This window comes from Cornus florida, unplaced genomic scaffold (assembly GCF_030987335.1).
Source record: "Cornus florida cultivar Cherokee Brave unplaced genomic scaffold, ASM3098733v1 CherokeeBrave_3.0.0_Hap2_Chr04, whole genome shotgun sequence".
Taxonomy (NCBI): Eukaryota; Viridiplantae; Streptophyta; class Magnoliopsida; order Cornales; family Cornaceae; genus Cornus; species Cornus florida.
Genome location: NW_026775574.1, coordinates 55,438,442 through 55,454,439, shown reverse-complemented (window position 1 = coordinate 55,454,439; position 15,998 = coordinate 55,438,442). Strand labels below are relative to the sequence as shown.

Here is a 15,998-nt window from a genome sequence, read left to right as displayed (position 1 = left end):
TCAAAGAATTATCAATGTCAAATCTATGAAAATAGAGATTTTTTAGAAAACAATTGTCAAAAAATTGAGTATGCAAATTTTTGTACAATTTTCTTACTTCCAGTTATCAGAAAACAAAACAAAAAATTATTCTGTAAAGTGAACCAACGAACCAAGTATTGCCAAGGAGTTTTTGGTAATCATGATTTGAGAGCTATATTAAGTGTAAAAAAAGTAATTGATGACATTATTTTTCTAAAACATAATAAATTATGAAAAATATTAACTTCTTTGAAGTAGTTTTTCTTTTTATTGGGATTAGAAAGGATAAACGAATAAATATAAACATAAATAAAAAACTATATATGGAAACTTAAAAAAAAAAAATTGCATTGGTAAAAGAAAAGAAAAGAAAAGAGAAGAGAAGATAAAATTAAATGTGATTTTTTTTTGTTTTAGGCTTTGAACACTTAACACCCCACTAAGACGACGCAAACCCTAACCCTACTGCCTTGGTGATAGAAAATCCATATACCCGTAACTGAAAAGTACGGGGAGCACTCAGAAAGCCCTAACGGTCGTCGTCTCTCTGTAGGTAGCATCAGGTCATCAACAATGGTAAAACCCCGTCTCTCTCTCGATTAATCTTAATGTTTCTCTCCTACTAATGTCTGGAAGTTGAGAACGAAGAGGAAATGAAAAAAAATTCTCTCTCATAATATTATTTTGATCTAACCTACTTAACATGGCCATCAACCCTTTCGTGAACCAAAATTCAAATCTGTAGTACCTTAATTGAGAAAATAAATCATTCATGCTATATATATACACACACACACCCACCCACACACACAGACATTTTGAGTTGATTTATTTAGTATAGATTTTCTGGTATTAATGGATGAATCCTTCATAGGAGTTCCACTGGTGTGAAATTTAGCATACCTTATTACCAATATACGAGATGTTACTTTTGGTTCATGTAGATTTCAGTTTTTTGACACCTGAGATTGAATTCTGATAGAATTTTGTAATTCTATAGCTTGTTCTACTGGAAAAATGGAAGAAAGATTGATTGCTTATAAACAAAACCGAGCTATTGGTTTGCTATATGCCCAAAATCGATTGCTTGTAAATGCAAACTTTGTACACTTTTGAAGCTCTTTTTGGATATTTTCTCATTATTATGCTAATGCTAATGCTAATTGTATTCTATAGTCCATGTTATTTTGAACATATTCTGTTCTAACTAGTAGTGACTACAATAAGCATAAAAGTGATTGATATGTCCATCAGTGTTGAACATATTTTGAGCTCATTTTTGGAGTTGGATGTGATCTACAACTCATGGTCAGACCCTGATGCCCTGCATATTTGTTTTCCTAGCTGACTTGAACTGATCTAAGTTGCTGATTCTTGCAAATATCTGCAATTGGACACATCGAGTGCCGTCTAGAAATCATGGGTTGGACCTGATATATTTAGTGTGCACAGAATCGTTAATAATTCGCAAATATTGTAGATTTTTTTTTCTTTTTTTATAAGTAAGATATTGTAGATTTTTGGAACTTGTAACTGCTTTTTCATTGTTGACGTCAACTGGCAATTTGGTGTGCCTCTAGATCATCTCTTGTTAATTATTAATGGAAGTATAGGCATTGTTCTTTCAGTAGTGTGTCTTGTCCAGCCATTGATTTCTGTATGGTTATGGATTTTCTTTTTCTTTATACAGGTAATTGTTTTTCAATTTTTTTAATTTCTACTTCTTTTGAATGGGTGGGGGTTGTGTCCATCACCCCTTATATATATATATATATATATATATATATATATATATATATATATATATATATATATTCCTTTTATTTATTTTTTATTTTGAAGAGGTAGTTTCTGAAGTCATAAAAGCTGAGGAAGTAATGGTCAAATTTGTGTTGGTCCCATACTTAAAGTACATCATATTGACATATTGATTTCAATTTGGTTAATAAAAAGATGCTTTTTCCTTTGTCTCTTTGATGTTGGACAAGGGAGCAGCCTTAAATAGTTAAGAACTTAAAGAATTCAGAGGCTGAAAGTTCAAAGAACTAGGGCTGAAATTTGGGATGTTTGATAGTAGAAATGTAGGAAATCAAGAAGAATAGAAAACGAGCTGCCTATTGGCATCACACCAACAGGGTCAGAAAAATAGATTATGGTTCAAGAGAGATAAATGATTTGAAAATAAGAAAAAGCCTATTGGCATCACACCCAGAAAACAAAAAAAACCTATTGGAATCACCCCAACAGGCCTAGGTATCACACCCAGAGAAGTCCTCACACCCTCGGAATTTGTGAATCACTCACAAATAAATCTCAAAGGATATTTTTATTCATTCATTCACTGCCTTACCAAGTTTACATCATACCCTTCTTATAGCAACTTATGACCCTGAGATTACCCCATGATTGAGGTAATAAAAAGTTGACTCTATAGCATAATAAAAGTAATCACTCCATAATTGAGGTAATCAATATTTGACTCTATGATTACCCCATAATTAAGGTAATCAATACTTCCCTAATAGCATAATTAAAGTAACTAAAAGTTGACCAAATCTCCCAATTATTCAAAACTCCATGTGGACCCATATTATCTAGCATATGCCAGCTCGAATATTAGAATCCTCCTTTTGGCGCCTTTTATACACCTTTAAAAATTTTTGCCATTGATTTCCATCACTCTTTATTCCCCCTTCTAAGGTTGGGCTAGGAGTCATCAGTTCCCAAAGATTCTTTGTGCTTGTGGAAAAGGAGGGGGGAAGCTCCATTTTCCAATATTAGAAGTGCTGGATTGATATAGATTGAAAATCAGTTGCACATAATTCTATCTTATTTGAAAAGATATGGAAGCTGGAATTTGTGGCACTTCAACATTATTCTCCTTTGACTACTTATTGAATTTCTCAGGCATCTCTCTACAATCAGCTTTTACAGCCGCCAGCAGGGATTTATATTTAACAGTGATATTGTCTGTTCAATACGGTGGAAGTATATAAAGTTGTGTGTATCATCATCTTAGCACATGTCTTCCAGACCCTCATTGGGCTTTCCTTTATTATACAACCCTGTATACTAGATTTTCTCAATAAGGCACTAGTCATTAGTCATTACATATGTAGCAAACAGCTGCTTACGATGGCAGCATGGCAAAAATAAGTTGTTGTATGGAAGACAAAAGGTTGGTCAAAAGGTATAGGATTTGTAGTGGTGGAAATTCTAAGAGCTTTATATGGTATAGCTTCAATCCACCCCCCTCTCCAAACGTTCAGTTGTGGTTCAGATGGGTCATTGCTAAAATGAATCGAATTCTATCAGATATTTATAATTCTCCTTTGAAATACTCGTGTGTGTATATATATATATATATATCCTATAACTTTCATTTCACAGTAGAAACTATTCTAGGAGAACATTGAATCAGTTCCGTTCAGATGTTGATTGCTCTAGTCTTGGTTTGACATGGTTTACTCGTTACTGGTTCTGGAAGAGTGGAAGAGTTACTCTCTCCATTAGCTATACCATTTCTTCTATGTACACAATCAACTGAGGGCTCCTTGACATGTATTGCAACGTCTCCAATAAGCATGCTCCATGAGCTAACTTGTGTGTTTCATGGAATTCTTATGAATTGTGAGTGTGTTATGATTTTTTGTATTACGTTTCCATTGATTTTATTGGTTCCCATTGTTTTTTCCAAGTTCTTAGTTAACTATGAGGTGTCTATAATATTGAAACTTCTAGGTGAGATCCCTATCATTTTTATTTCCTAGTTTTTAGATGCAAAAACAAGAATGAAAATGCTCTCTTACCAGATTGCACATTTTTAGCATTCATTTTTCCTATTTCCATTTTGTTGTAATATGATCTGTATCTTGCAGGTGAACGTTCCAAAGACAAAGAAGACATATTGCAAGTCTAAGGAATGCCGGAAGCACACCTTGCATAAGGTTACGCAGTACAAGAAGGGAAAGGATTGTTTGGCTGTGCAGGGCAAGCGCCGGTATGATCGGAAACAGTCAGGTTGTGGTGGACAAACCAAACCTGTTTCCACAAGAAGGTAAAACCTATTTCTATTATGTCTCTTTACTTTACAAGGTATATGTCTTATTTGAAATGACCCTCATCCATGTTTTAACTAACCTATGCACTTCTTTCCCCATGAAGGTCCTATCTTATAAATTTAGCCTTTGTATGGTTGGTAGAGACTGTAGGGAAAACTTACAACATTGCTTTCTCTGTGTAGGCGAAAACTACAAGGAAGATTGTGCTGAGGCTGCAATGCCCGGTGTGCAAGCATGTATCACAGCACCCAATCAAGGTTAGCTTCTTAACTTCCATATGCTCTTTTGTTTTTGATTCCTTAAGTGTTGCTTTCTTGTTCTTTATGGACATGTGATTGTTGCCCTTTTATTGCAGAGGTGCACGCATTTTGAGATTGGTGGAGATAAGAAGGGGAAGGGGACTTCTCTTTTCTAAGTGGCAGTTTTATGGAGTATCATCCTGGTCTTATTGCTGTGCTATGTTTCTTGACCTAAGGTTTAACTTTCAATTTGAATGCTTCTGTTTTTATGCTTGTTTTTACTTTTTGAAATGGATAGATATACCTTGCATACTTGAAGGGCAATGTAGCTTGGATTAAGCTATCGAGATTATGAATATAAAAATGGATTTTAAATTTCAGTATTTAGCTGGCAGGTTCTATAAAAATCTCGATAAATCTAATTGGTTTGTATTGCATTGTCCATTCGGCTTTCTTATTTGTTGTCATAGGCTTTTGTGTACTGAGCCTTGCTACCCTATCAGTGCCATGATAATACCTTCATTTGTATATTTGTGCTTATATATATATATACATATTTATATTGATTACTGTAGTATGATTGTTTTTGCTTTTCTTTATTTTTTTAGGTAAATTGTTTTTTATTTTTATAGAACTACTCTTATAATTTGAGTAATAGGGAAAAAGAATAAATGATGAAGAAGTTTTACGTAATTATGGGTGGTACCCTCTACGCACAAATGCATTGATAAGGGGTCACCAAAATGATGATTAATTTTTGAATTCAAATCTGTTGAAAAAGAATTTATGAAGAGTGGATGGGTGAGTTATTTGTCATGAAAAAAAAGGCATTTTTTTCCTTGAAAAAAATTAGTTTTTAACGTTTTATTTTTATTATACATACATATATATATGTATATACATACATATACATATATATATATATATGTATGTATCTATAGACATATGGAAATGATCTCTTGCTCAACGGTGAGCAAGAAATTCGTCCACATATATGGATATGTTTTTGCATCTGAGTGCTTCCTTTTAGGAAAATTGTTTCAAGTATTTCTATTATCTCTTTCTAGGAAGGTTTCTCTCTCCCTCCATGCCCATTAAAATACTATCTGTGCACATTTTCTAATATGGAGTACTTAAAGCTGTACATTTAAAATTATATGGGTGAATTATCCTGACCTCCTCACGTTTCCATCCTCAGACAAAAACCTTTTGAAAAACCAGTGTCCCCGGTTAAAATTACAGAATTAACCGTGTAAATGTTTGTAATGACTTGTACTCCCATCACTTAAGTGAGTTGCTGATAGTTGGAAATTCTCTAAAGTCCTTGCACATCCTTAGGTGACCTAACACATCAAAACTCAATGTTAGATGGATATTCCAAAACAAATTAATTGACTTCTTTCCATAGTTGTTGGTTGCGTTTTTCTCCGGTTGAAAAATCTGAGTGCGACAGATAAACATACATCCGTCATTTTTAGTGAGTGGAGTCTTATTTTTGACTTGTTTGGAGAGTGTTAGAGGGGGTGTTTCGTGTGATCCCACGCTCCTGATTCTTGGAGGGTGGCACCCTTTTGTGTTTGGTGGTGTGTTTGGCAAAAAGCGGAACAAAATATCCTTTGATGGGGAAGCGGAACAGGTTTCTATTGGACACTTGCTAATATATTTTTATTATTAAAAAAAAGAAAAAAAAATAAGAAGAAGAAGCATGCGTCCACACAAAACACTAGAAACCTGATTGCACTCCTATGTGCCATTTTATTGGCACAAGCTTGTTTGAAATCATAAATGGATCTTTTAAGCTTAAATACTTGATTTTCTTCTCCTTTAGAAATGAATCCTTCAGGTTGTTTCATTTAAATATCTTCATACCTATTTAGGAACTGCTTCTACATCCATTTAATATAATCTCATAGTCATTGTATGAAATAATTGTTAACAATGTCCCAATGGATTTCAGCATTGATACGAGCGAAAAGTTTTTTCATAGTCAATATCCTCGTCTTCTTCATTTAGCCTTTTGTTACTCCCCTTCTTCATTTAGCCTTTTGGTCTACAGATAAGTAAATGACAAATTGCAAATATAAGCTGCCGCACAAGTCTGAATACACTGAAAACTATTAGACCTAACAATTATGTTGGTTTTCATCGTGAAAATTTGAGATATACCTTCTAAAGGTCTGTCCTTTATAGATGGTTATTCCAATAAAGTGTGTGCCAAACAAACTTCGGATAGACTTCCATTACTTATTCTACTGCACATGTGAAACTTTCGTTAATATTCATATTCTGTTTCTTCTCTCCATGTATTACCAGTCTAAAACCATATATTACTAGCCTAAAACCAAATCTACAATGACAATGTTCAATACAGTGATTTATAGACTCTGCGCACCTGAGATTGATGAATTTTGTAATGTGAAATCTTCATTGGGTCATTCCAATGGTTTAAAACCACCTTTAATCGAATGCTGCATCAGTGTGTTGTATGATAGTGTGTTGTGCATCAGTGTGTTGTATGATAGTGTGTTGTACGGAGTAATAAAGTTATAAGTACATTAAAACCTCTGAACTATCAACCAAAAGCACAAAACCCCCTGAACTAAGTTAAGGCCCCCTGAACTATGTAAAAAGTGCAATTTAAGGGCGAAATTAAAAAGTTTCGGTCATCGGAGGTCGCCGGAGATGTTAGGATTACCAAATTGCCCTTTAATTAAATAACTTAGTTTGGTTGTTTGAGTAGCTGTTGTTGCTAATGTGTCAAGTGCAATCTCAACAACCAATAGCATTGTGGCATCACATCACCTTATAACAATTGCACCTAATTTTTAGGCCAAACACCACCTTATTTTAGTGCTAATCAACACCGGCACCTCCTAGCCAAACAACTTAGTTAACCATCTCCATCGTCCACGGCAGCCGCCACCTTTTTTCTTCTTCTTCTTCTTCTTTTTTTTTTTTTTCTTTTTTTTTTTTTTTTTCACTTGTTGAAACACTATCCCTAGCTCATTCCATCGCAACATAGCAACTAAAACGATCGAAATCTACTCCTCTAATCTTGAGACTCTGAGACTCTTGATTCCAGATAATTCACGTATAGTGCGAACATGGTTTGGGTGACCTGGGCTCTCTGGCAGCATTGCGTATGTGTATGTATGTGTATATATATATATATATATATTTGGAGGTGAGAACATTGCCCCCTGCACTCCATTAAATCCGGTAAGCAAACACCAATCACCACCCCAAAACTCCGGCCACCAATCACCACCGGTCGCTGCTTGTTCCCTCCAATTTTCAGCCATTAAATCCGGCCACCAAGACACCCAAAAACAATACATAGATTTGAGAATCCATTAATTAAGAATTTCTTTGTCTTCATTGAGTTTAATTTTGGCTTTTATGTATGTATCAAAATTAAAGCATTGAGAGGTAGACCAAAAGAATCTTTAATTGTGAGTACTTTAGTTGTTTGGGGAGGAGATTTTGGATGTGGAGTCGAGAGAGATATATATTGTTCTCTTACCACCACCACCATCTCTGCCGCCATCCCACCCCACCATTACCATCTCTGCTGCCATAGTCTCTCACAAGCACTCCTCTCCCTCCCATCAAAATGGATTTAATGATATCTATGTATATGATGTGTGTATATACAAATTTGAGGAGTGAATCCTGTTTGAAAGTCGATCCAAATCTTGTTGATGTGTGTATATATACAATTTGAAATTGCTCCGATTCCTTATCAAGATCAAAATGAAACCCAATTGATTCACACCCAAGTTAGGTCTGATGATTGTTGATAGGGTTGCAGAGAATGAGAACCGAGAGATATGCGATTTGGAAGGAATGAAAGCTAATAGGAGTTAGGGTTAACAAATTGGGGGGTTTAATTGATTTAATATTGAAATGGTAATAAAGGTAATATTGTCATTTCAAAATTATGTTTCACAGGAAAAATCAAACTGAACGGTGACATGGTGTGTTTTTTTGGCAAAAAGTGAAATAGTATAGGGGTTTATTGTAAAAATGGAAGTTCAAGTGGTTTTTTTGGAAAATAGAGTAAAAATTAAGGGGGTTTATTACACTTTACCCTAAAGTTATAGAATAACTGAGAAATCATAGCTAAGTATTACTGGACAACTTAGCCTCATGACATAATATTTTGGGTAAACCTAATGGTGTAATTAATAAAATACATATATAATTTACACATGTAAGCAACATAGTAATAAAATTCAAAATAATACTCCGTAATAAATAATAAAAAAACTAATAGAGTAAATAATTATAGACTTTCGAGAGCATTTATGTCTAACAAATTTTTACATCATTACTGGTATAAAAATAGTTAAGCAGATCATGTAACACATAAACATACTTCAACCATAACTCCATACCAAAATAAATAAATAAAACACACTTCAACCATAGTTAAACGATTTCCAGCAAAACACACCAACGGTATTCACACTCGAGCAGAAAAAGAATATGGGAGAAAATAAAGCCAGTGCATTATAGCACAAACAATAAATCATATATGAAACTTCCAATTTTGGTGTCCCCAAATAAGTTGCATATCAGCATTTGGTGCCCCTTCAATTAGTCAACAGTTTCGAAATCCTAGAACCCCCAGTTACCTCCTGACAAAGACCGTAGCCAAACTCTCCACTAGAATCTCTAGACCCTCGGTCCGCTCCATCAACTTATATCTGCTTCTCTAGATCCCTTGTCCCAAACGCTTTGATCTCTGTGTTGAAACAACACTAGTTAATCTAACACATATATGTTTACTCACCAATCTAGTGTGAATGATGAATACATATGATGCATGCATTCCCTGTATGTTTTCTTTTTTAAATAATAGTTGATCAATCGCAACTAATTTGATACTAACTAACTTTTTAAATTCAAACTAAAAATATATTAGAAACTCAAAATTTAGACACGAAATTTGCCAACCTAAGTCCTGTTGTCCTAATAAGGTGGAAAATTATATGGTAGAAACTAGAAAAAATGTGGTTATCCATGTGGTCATTTTTTTCATAATATATAAAGTTTTTTTTTAACAATTATAGTATGCAATAATTGTTAACAATGTCCGAATGGATTTCAGCATTGATACCAGCGAAAAGTTTTTTCATAGTCAATATCCTCGTCTTCATCATTTAGCCTTTTGTCACTCCCCTTCTTCATTTAGCCTTTTGGTCTCTAGATAAGTAAATGACAAATTGCAAATATAAACTGTCGCACAAGTATCAATACTCCGAAATCTATTAGACCTAACAATTATGTTGGTTTTCCTCGTGAAAATCGTGTAAGAGTAAATAAATATAGAGTTTTGAGAGCATTTATCTGTAACAATTTTTTACATCATTACTGGTATAAAAATAGTTCAGCAGATCATGTCACACAAACATATTTCAACCATAACTCCATACCAAAATAAATAAATAAAATACACTTCAACCATAGCTAAACAATCTTCAGCAAAACACACCAAAGGTATTCACACTCGAGCAGAAAAAGAATATGGGATAAAATAAAACCAACGCATTATAGCACAAACAATAAATCATATATGAAACTTCCAATTTTGTTGTCCCCAAATAAATATTAGCAAGAGAGAACCCAAAGGATTGGATCCGCCACCGTTTTTACTTCAGTCACTTTTGTGAGCTTACTTCCAATTCCAAATACCAGCCTGTCCAAAAATGAACACTAAAAATAAAAATAAAAAATCAATCAGATTCACCAAAGATGTTAATCTAACACATCTATGTTTACTCACCAATCTAGTGTGAATTTGAATGCATATGATGCATGCATTCCCTGATTGTCATTTTTTTTAAATAGTAGTTGATCAATCCAGCAACTAATTTGACACTGACTTTTTAAATTCAAACTAAAAATATATTACAAACTCAAAATTTAGACACGAAATTTGCCAACCTAAATCCTACTGTCCTAATAAGGTGGAAAATTATATGGTAGAAACTAGAAAAATGTGATTATCCATGTGGTCATTTTTTTCATAATATATAAAGTTTTTTTTTTTTTTTTCTGCATAACATATAAAGTTTGACACAAAGAAATGGTCAAAACATGATTCAGGTAGTAAAAATCACGTTGAAGGAATCCACCTCTTTCTATTCCTTTAATTCAGAATTTTAAACCTCAATTCCATCCACAACCATGTGAAAAACACTAGAAAAAAAAAAAGAAAAAAGGAAACCACTTAAATTGTAGCTAAATCTAAGTGACCAAATGTCTTCTTCTTCTTCGTTTTTTTTTTTTTCGTTAAATAGGTGACAAATTTCTAGCACAATCTAAGGATTTTTTTATTTTTATTTTTTTTCCCTTTCTTTGGTAAAGATTTGACAGCACACATTATCTTGTACTTTGATTCATATTTGAAAAGGTTAAAAAAGTTAAGTTGAATGAAGATTTGACAGCACACATTATCAATTTGAAAATTTAAAAATAGCAGATTCCCCCTTCCCAAACCTGTGAGATGCAGAAAGATAAAAATTAAAAGATAGAATTACCTTAATTTACTCATTTAGCAAAATATCTTCTTCATCATGGTTTCCAGACTCTCTCTCTTTGCCAAGACTTGTTCCTTCATCATCCTTATACGTAGTAATCCCTGAATTAAACACAAGTGGATAAAACTTCATAATATTTATAAAATAAAAATAGTTTGTCACTACTATGTAGGAAAAAGAATATATATATATATATATATATCTAATCTCCTATCAAAGTTTAATGACATTTCATATTTACCCTTTCTTTCTTGAACACGCTGTTGCACATAATTATTGAGGTCACTCACTTCTTCAAGTTCAACGTTATCATTACATAATTTTATTACCGGTGTGCTTATCTGTCCAGATGTAAATGTCTGCATTTTGTCACATCTTATCAGCCTAACATTCCGTAGGGATGGCAATTTAAAAGCATTTTTTGCCCAACAAAAACTTGTGAGGTTTGATAGATAGGAAAGCTCCATAGACTGTAACTTGGGAAACACAATTTCATCCATGGCACCATCCTCTTCACCTTGATCTTCATTTTTAATTATTTCTTCAATCGCATCACACCAAACAACCCTCAGTTTTTCAATATTTGTGAGATATCTTGCGATTGAGAGTGAGAATAAATATTTCAGGCTGTGGCAAGATACAACTGTTAAAGATGTTAGGTTGTGGTAGGGGTCCAACTTTGTTATTTGAGAAAACACTGCTGCTCCTCTTTTGATGTCTTCAAGTCCTTCAAGGTTGAAGACAACTTGTAATAAAGAATAATATTTCACAGTGAGTTTTTCAACAACTTCAAACCTCTGTAGCAGCAGGGTAGGAATGTTCACTAACACGTGGAAGTGAATCAGCCTCAGCTTTCTAACTTTGCTAAATGAGGCTGCTGGGACATGGCCATACCAAATATCTTCAAAGATGATGCTTCCATCGGAGAGTCCCAATTTCTCCAAGACAGGAAAAACAACCTACACAGATTATTTAGTACTCTTTGAAGCATGTAAAATTTGATAAAATAAAAGCAACAGACAAATCAATTAAAGAAAACATTTTGTTATTAAATTTTCAGTTAAAAGGAGTTTAAAAACTTGCTCTACTATCTCTGGGTTCACTGAATTCAAAATCAAACGAAAGGCGTCTTGATTATGTTGAATCATCGAGTCAATAGGGTTATCTGATGAAGAAGATGAAGAATTAGAGCCTGACAAAGGAAAAAATCATGATGAGGAAGCCATTGGAATTTTGAGATTGAAGATGTGAATTGATATTTTGCTAGAATAAGTTAAGATGAATGTAATGATGATGAGATGAACCAATAGTTCTTTATATAAGATGAAAAATATAGCTGTTATAAATATAGTTGTTAGGAAAAAGTTAAAAAATAAAATTTATTAAAATATTAATATTTTTGGAGAGCAAAAATGCACCATTGGAGTACCTGCAATAGCTAAAATTTGGGACTCTAAAACGCTGACGTGGCTATGGGAAATGCTGACGTGACTATTGAAAAATGCTGATGTGGCAAATACGGAGAGCCTAAATTCGGACAGCCCATTGGAGATGCTCTTAGGCAATTACCTCTATCACCTTATGGTTGAACCGCCTGATGTTGTATATAATGTAAACATTATTACATTTCAATGTTTTGCGTGCTTTTGAATTCAACAATTACTTGCATATTAGTTTAGATAATTAGGCGTGGCGATGTTGCCTGAATGGTAAAAGGGTCGGGCCTGCCCACCCTCCTAGGTTTGATTTTCCCTCTCCCAACTAACTACTAATCATTGCCAGACTGAAAAAAAAAAGTTTAGATAATTAAGGTGTGCAAGAAACCATATAGATTAACTTCTCAGTTCTTAGCCTTAACTAGAGATAGTATCAATTTCTTTTATACTCTTTCACTTAACCAAGTCAAATGAGAATGACACATTCTTTTCCTTATGATTGTCTTCTTTTTTTCCTTTTCTTTTCAACCTTTTTCTCCAACCACTCTCCTATTCCTCGTACCAAAAGAAGCATTACCCGGATATTAATATATCTAATGAGGGTATAATGATGAAATTAATATAACACGTATCAATTTTTTTCCCAGCAGTGAAGAGTGTCAATTGATGAAACTAATATAACACATATCATTTTTTATTTTATAATAATAATAATAATCATAATAATAATAATAATAATAATAATAATAAATTAGGAAGCACGGACACTTCTACAAAGGAGCCCTACCCGTTTCGGATACCGACATTCCTCGGGTACGTGTCTGGCACTTCATATACGTGTCCGTAAATGAATATTAATTTTATTGTTTTGGACACTTCGCTGACACTTTTCAGACACTTCACCGAGACTTTCCTGATATTTTTAACACAGGTCTACCCATTAATCTTGAAAATAATATGAATACTTTCGTGACAAAGTAGTGAAATAATGGTATATATGATATAAAAATCATTACAATAATGACATAATTTTATTTTCTAATTCATTTCAGAGCAACTCTTAGTATAGAAATTATAAATAAATTAAAGTTTTATAATACTATTACTAAATAGATGTATAAAAATAAAAATTTATATTTATATGTAGCCGTGTCTACGTCATACCCATGTCTTACTTTTTAAAAATTTGACGTGTTAACGTATCCGTATCGTATCGTGTCTGTGCTACGTAGATAATAAATAATTGGTATAGTTCTTTAGTTTTTTCTGTCCAGTTTTCCTTCCTTCATATAAAAATAATTCATTGATATGCAAAAAAAAAAAAAAAAAAAAAAAAAAAAAAAAAAAAAAATCAATCTCAAGAACTCGAAAAATAGAACTATTTTCAAAGAATTATAAACGTCAAATCTATGAAAATAGAGTTTTTGGTAATCATGATTTGAGAGCTGTATTAAGTGTAAAAAAGTAATTGATGACATTATTTTTCTAAAACATAATAAATTATGAAAATTATTAACTTCTTTGAAGTAGTTTTTCTTTTTATTGGGATTAGAAAGGATTTAAAAAGGGATATTCCCCCGTCTAGCAAAAATCGAATAAATATAAACATAAATAAAAAACTATATATGGAAACTTAAAAAAAAAAATTGCATTGATAAAAGAAAAGAAAGGAGAAGATTAAATTAAAATTTTATTTTTGTTTTTTTAAAAAAAACATGCTTTGAGCACTAACACCCCACTAAGACGACGCAAACCCTAAGCCTACCGCCGTGGTGATATAAAATCCATATATCCGTAACTGAAAAGTACGGGGAGCACTCAGAAAGCTCTAACGGTCGTCGTCTCTCTGTAGGTAGCATCAAGTCATCAACAATGGTAAAACCCCGTCTCTCTCTCGATTAATCTTAATGCTTCTCTCCTACTAATGTCTGGAAGTTGAGAACGAAGAGGAAATGAAATGTTACTTTTGGTTCATGTAGATTTCAGTTTTTTGACACCTGAGATTGAATTCTGATAGAATTTTGTAATGCTATAGCTTGTTCTACTGGAAAAATGGAGGAAAGATTGATTGCTTATAAACAAAACCGAGCTATTGGTTTGCTATATGCCCAAAATCGATTGCTTGTAAACACAAACTTTGTACACTTTTGAAGCTCTTCTTGGATATTTTCCCATTATTATGCTAATGCTAATTGTATTATATATAGTCCATGCTATTTTGAACATATTCTGTTCTAACTAGTAGTGCCTACAATAAGCATAGCAGTGATTGATATGTCCATGAGTGTTGAACTGTTGGTATTGGGAAATTGGATGACGATAATATTTTAACCTTCTATTTGACTAACTTATTGATCCTTTTTGACCCTGAATTTCTTTGTTCATAGAATTTCCATTAGTTTGGATTGAACTTATTGAATTGAATCAATTCTATTGCCTTTTCCTTTTTTGAATGTGACTGTTGTTTGATGCTTTGAACCAATTAGCAAAAGTTGCGATGTTTGTTACCTCTTAGAAAGTAATAATACTTGAATTTGGAGGTGTATATTTTGAGCTCATTTTTGGAGTTGGTGGTGATCTACAACTCATGGTCAGACCTGATGCCCTGCATATTTGTTTTCCTAGCTGACTTGAACTGATCTAAGTTGCTGATTCTTGCAAATATCTGCAATTGGACACATCGAGTGCCTTCTAGAAATCATAGGTTGGACCTGATATATTCAGTGTGCACGGAATCATTAATAATTCGCAAATATTGTAGATTTTTTTTTTATAAGTAAAATATTGTAGATTATTGATGAACTTGTAACTGTTTTTTCATTGTTGACGTCAACTGGCAGTTTGGTGTGCCTCTAGGTCATCTCTTGTTAATTATTAATGGAAGTAGAGGCATTGTTCTTTCAGTAGTGTGTCTTGTCCAGCCATCGATTTTTGTATGGTTATGGATTTTCTTTTTCTTTATACAGGTAATTGTTTTTCAATTTTTTTAATTTCTACTTCTTTTGAATGGGTGGGGGTTGTGTCCATCACCCCTTATATATATATATATATATATTCCTTTTATTTATGTTTTATTTTGAAGAGGTAGTTTCTGAAGTCATAAAAGCCAAGGAAGTAGTGGTCAAATTTGTGTTGGTCCCATACTCAAAGTACATCATATTGACATATTGCTTTGTGGGTTGGATTTCAATTTGGTTAATAAAAAGATGCTTTTTCCTTTGTCTCTTTGATGTTGGACAAGGGAGCAGCCTTATATAGTTAAGAACTTAAAGAATTCAGAGGCTGAAAGTTCAAAGAACTAGGGCTAAAATTTGGGATGTTTGATAGTAGAAATGTTGGAAATCAAGGAGAATAGAATACAAGCTGCCTATTGACGGCATCACTCCAACAGGGTCAGAAAAATAGATTGTGGTTCAGGAGAGAGAAAGGATTTGAAAATAAGAAAAAGCCTATTGGCATACACCCAGAAAACCAAAAAAAAACCTATCGGAATCACTCCAACAGGCCTAGGTATCACACCTAGAGAAGTCCTCACACCCTCGGAATTTGTGAATCACTCACAGATAAATCTCAAAGGATATTTTTATTCATTCATTCATTGCCTCACCAAGTTTACATCATACCCTTCTTATAGCAACTTATGACCCTGAGATTACCCCATGATTGAGGTAATAAAAAGTTGACTCTATAGCATAA

At 33.2% G+C, this 15,998-nt stretch overlaps 1 pseudogene; it reads left to right on the top strand.

Moving 5' to 3' along the window:
• Nucleotides 1-314: 314 nt before the first annotated feature.
• Nucleotides 315-5,142, top strand: LOC132303273 (large ribosomal subunit protein eL42-like; annotated as a pseudogene).
• Nucleotides 5,143-15,998: the final 10,856 nt, after the last annotated feature.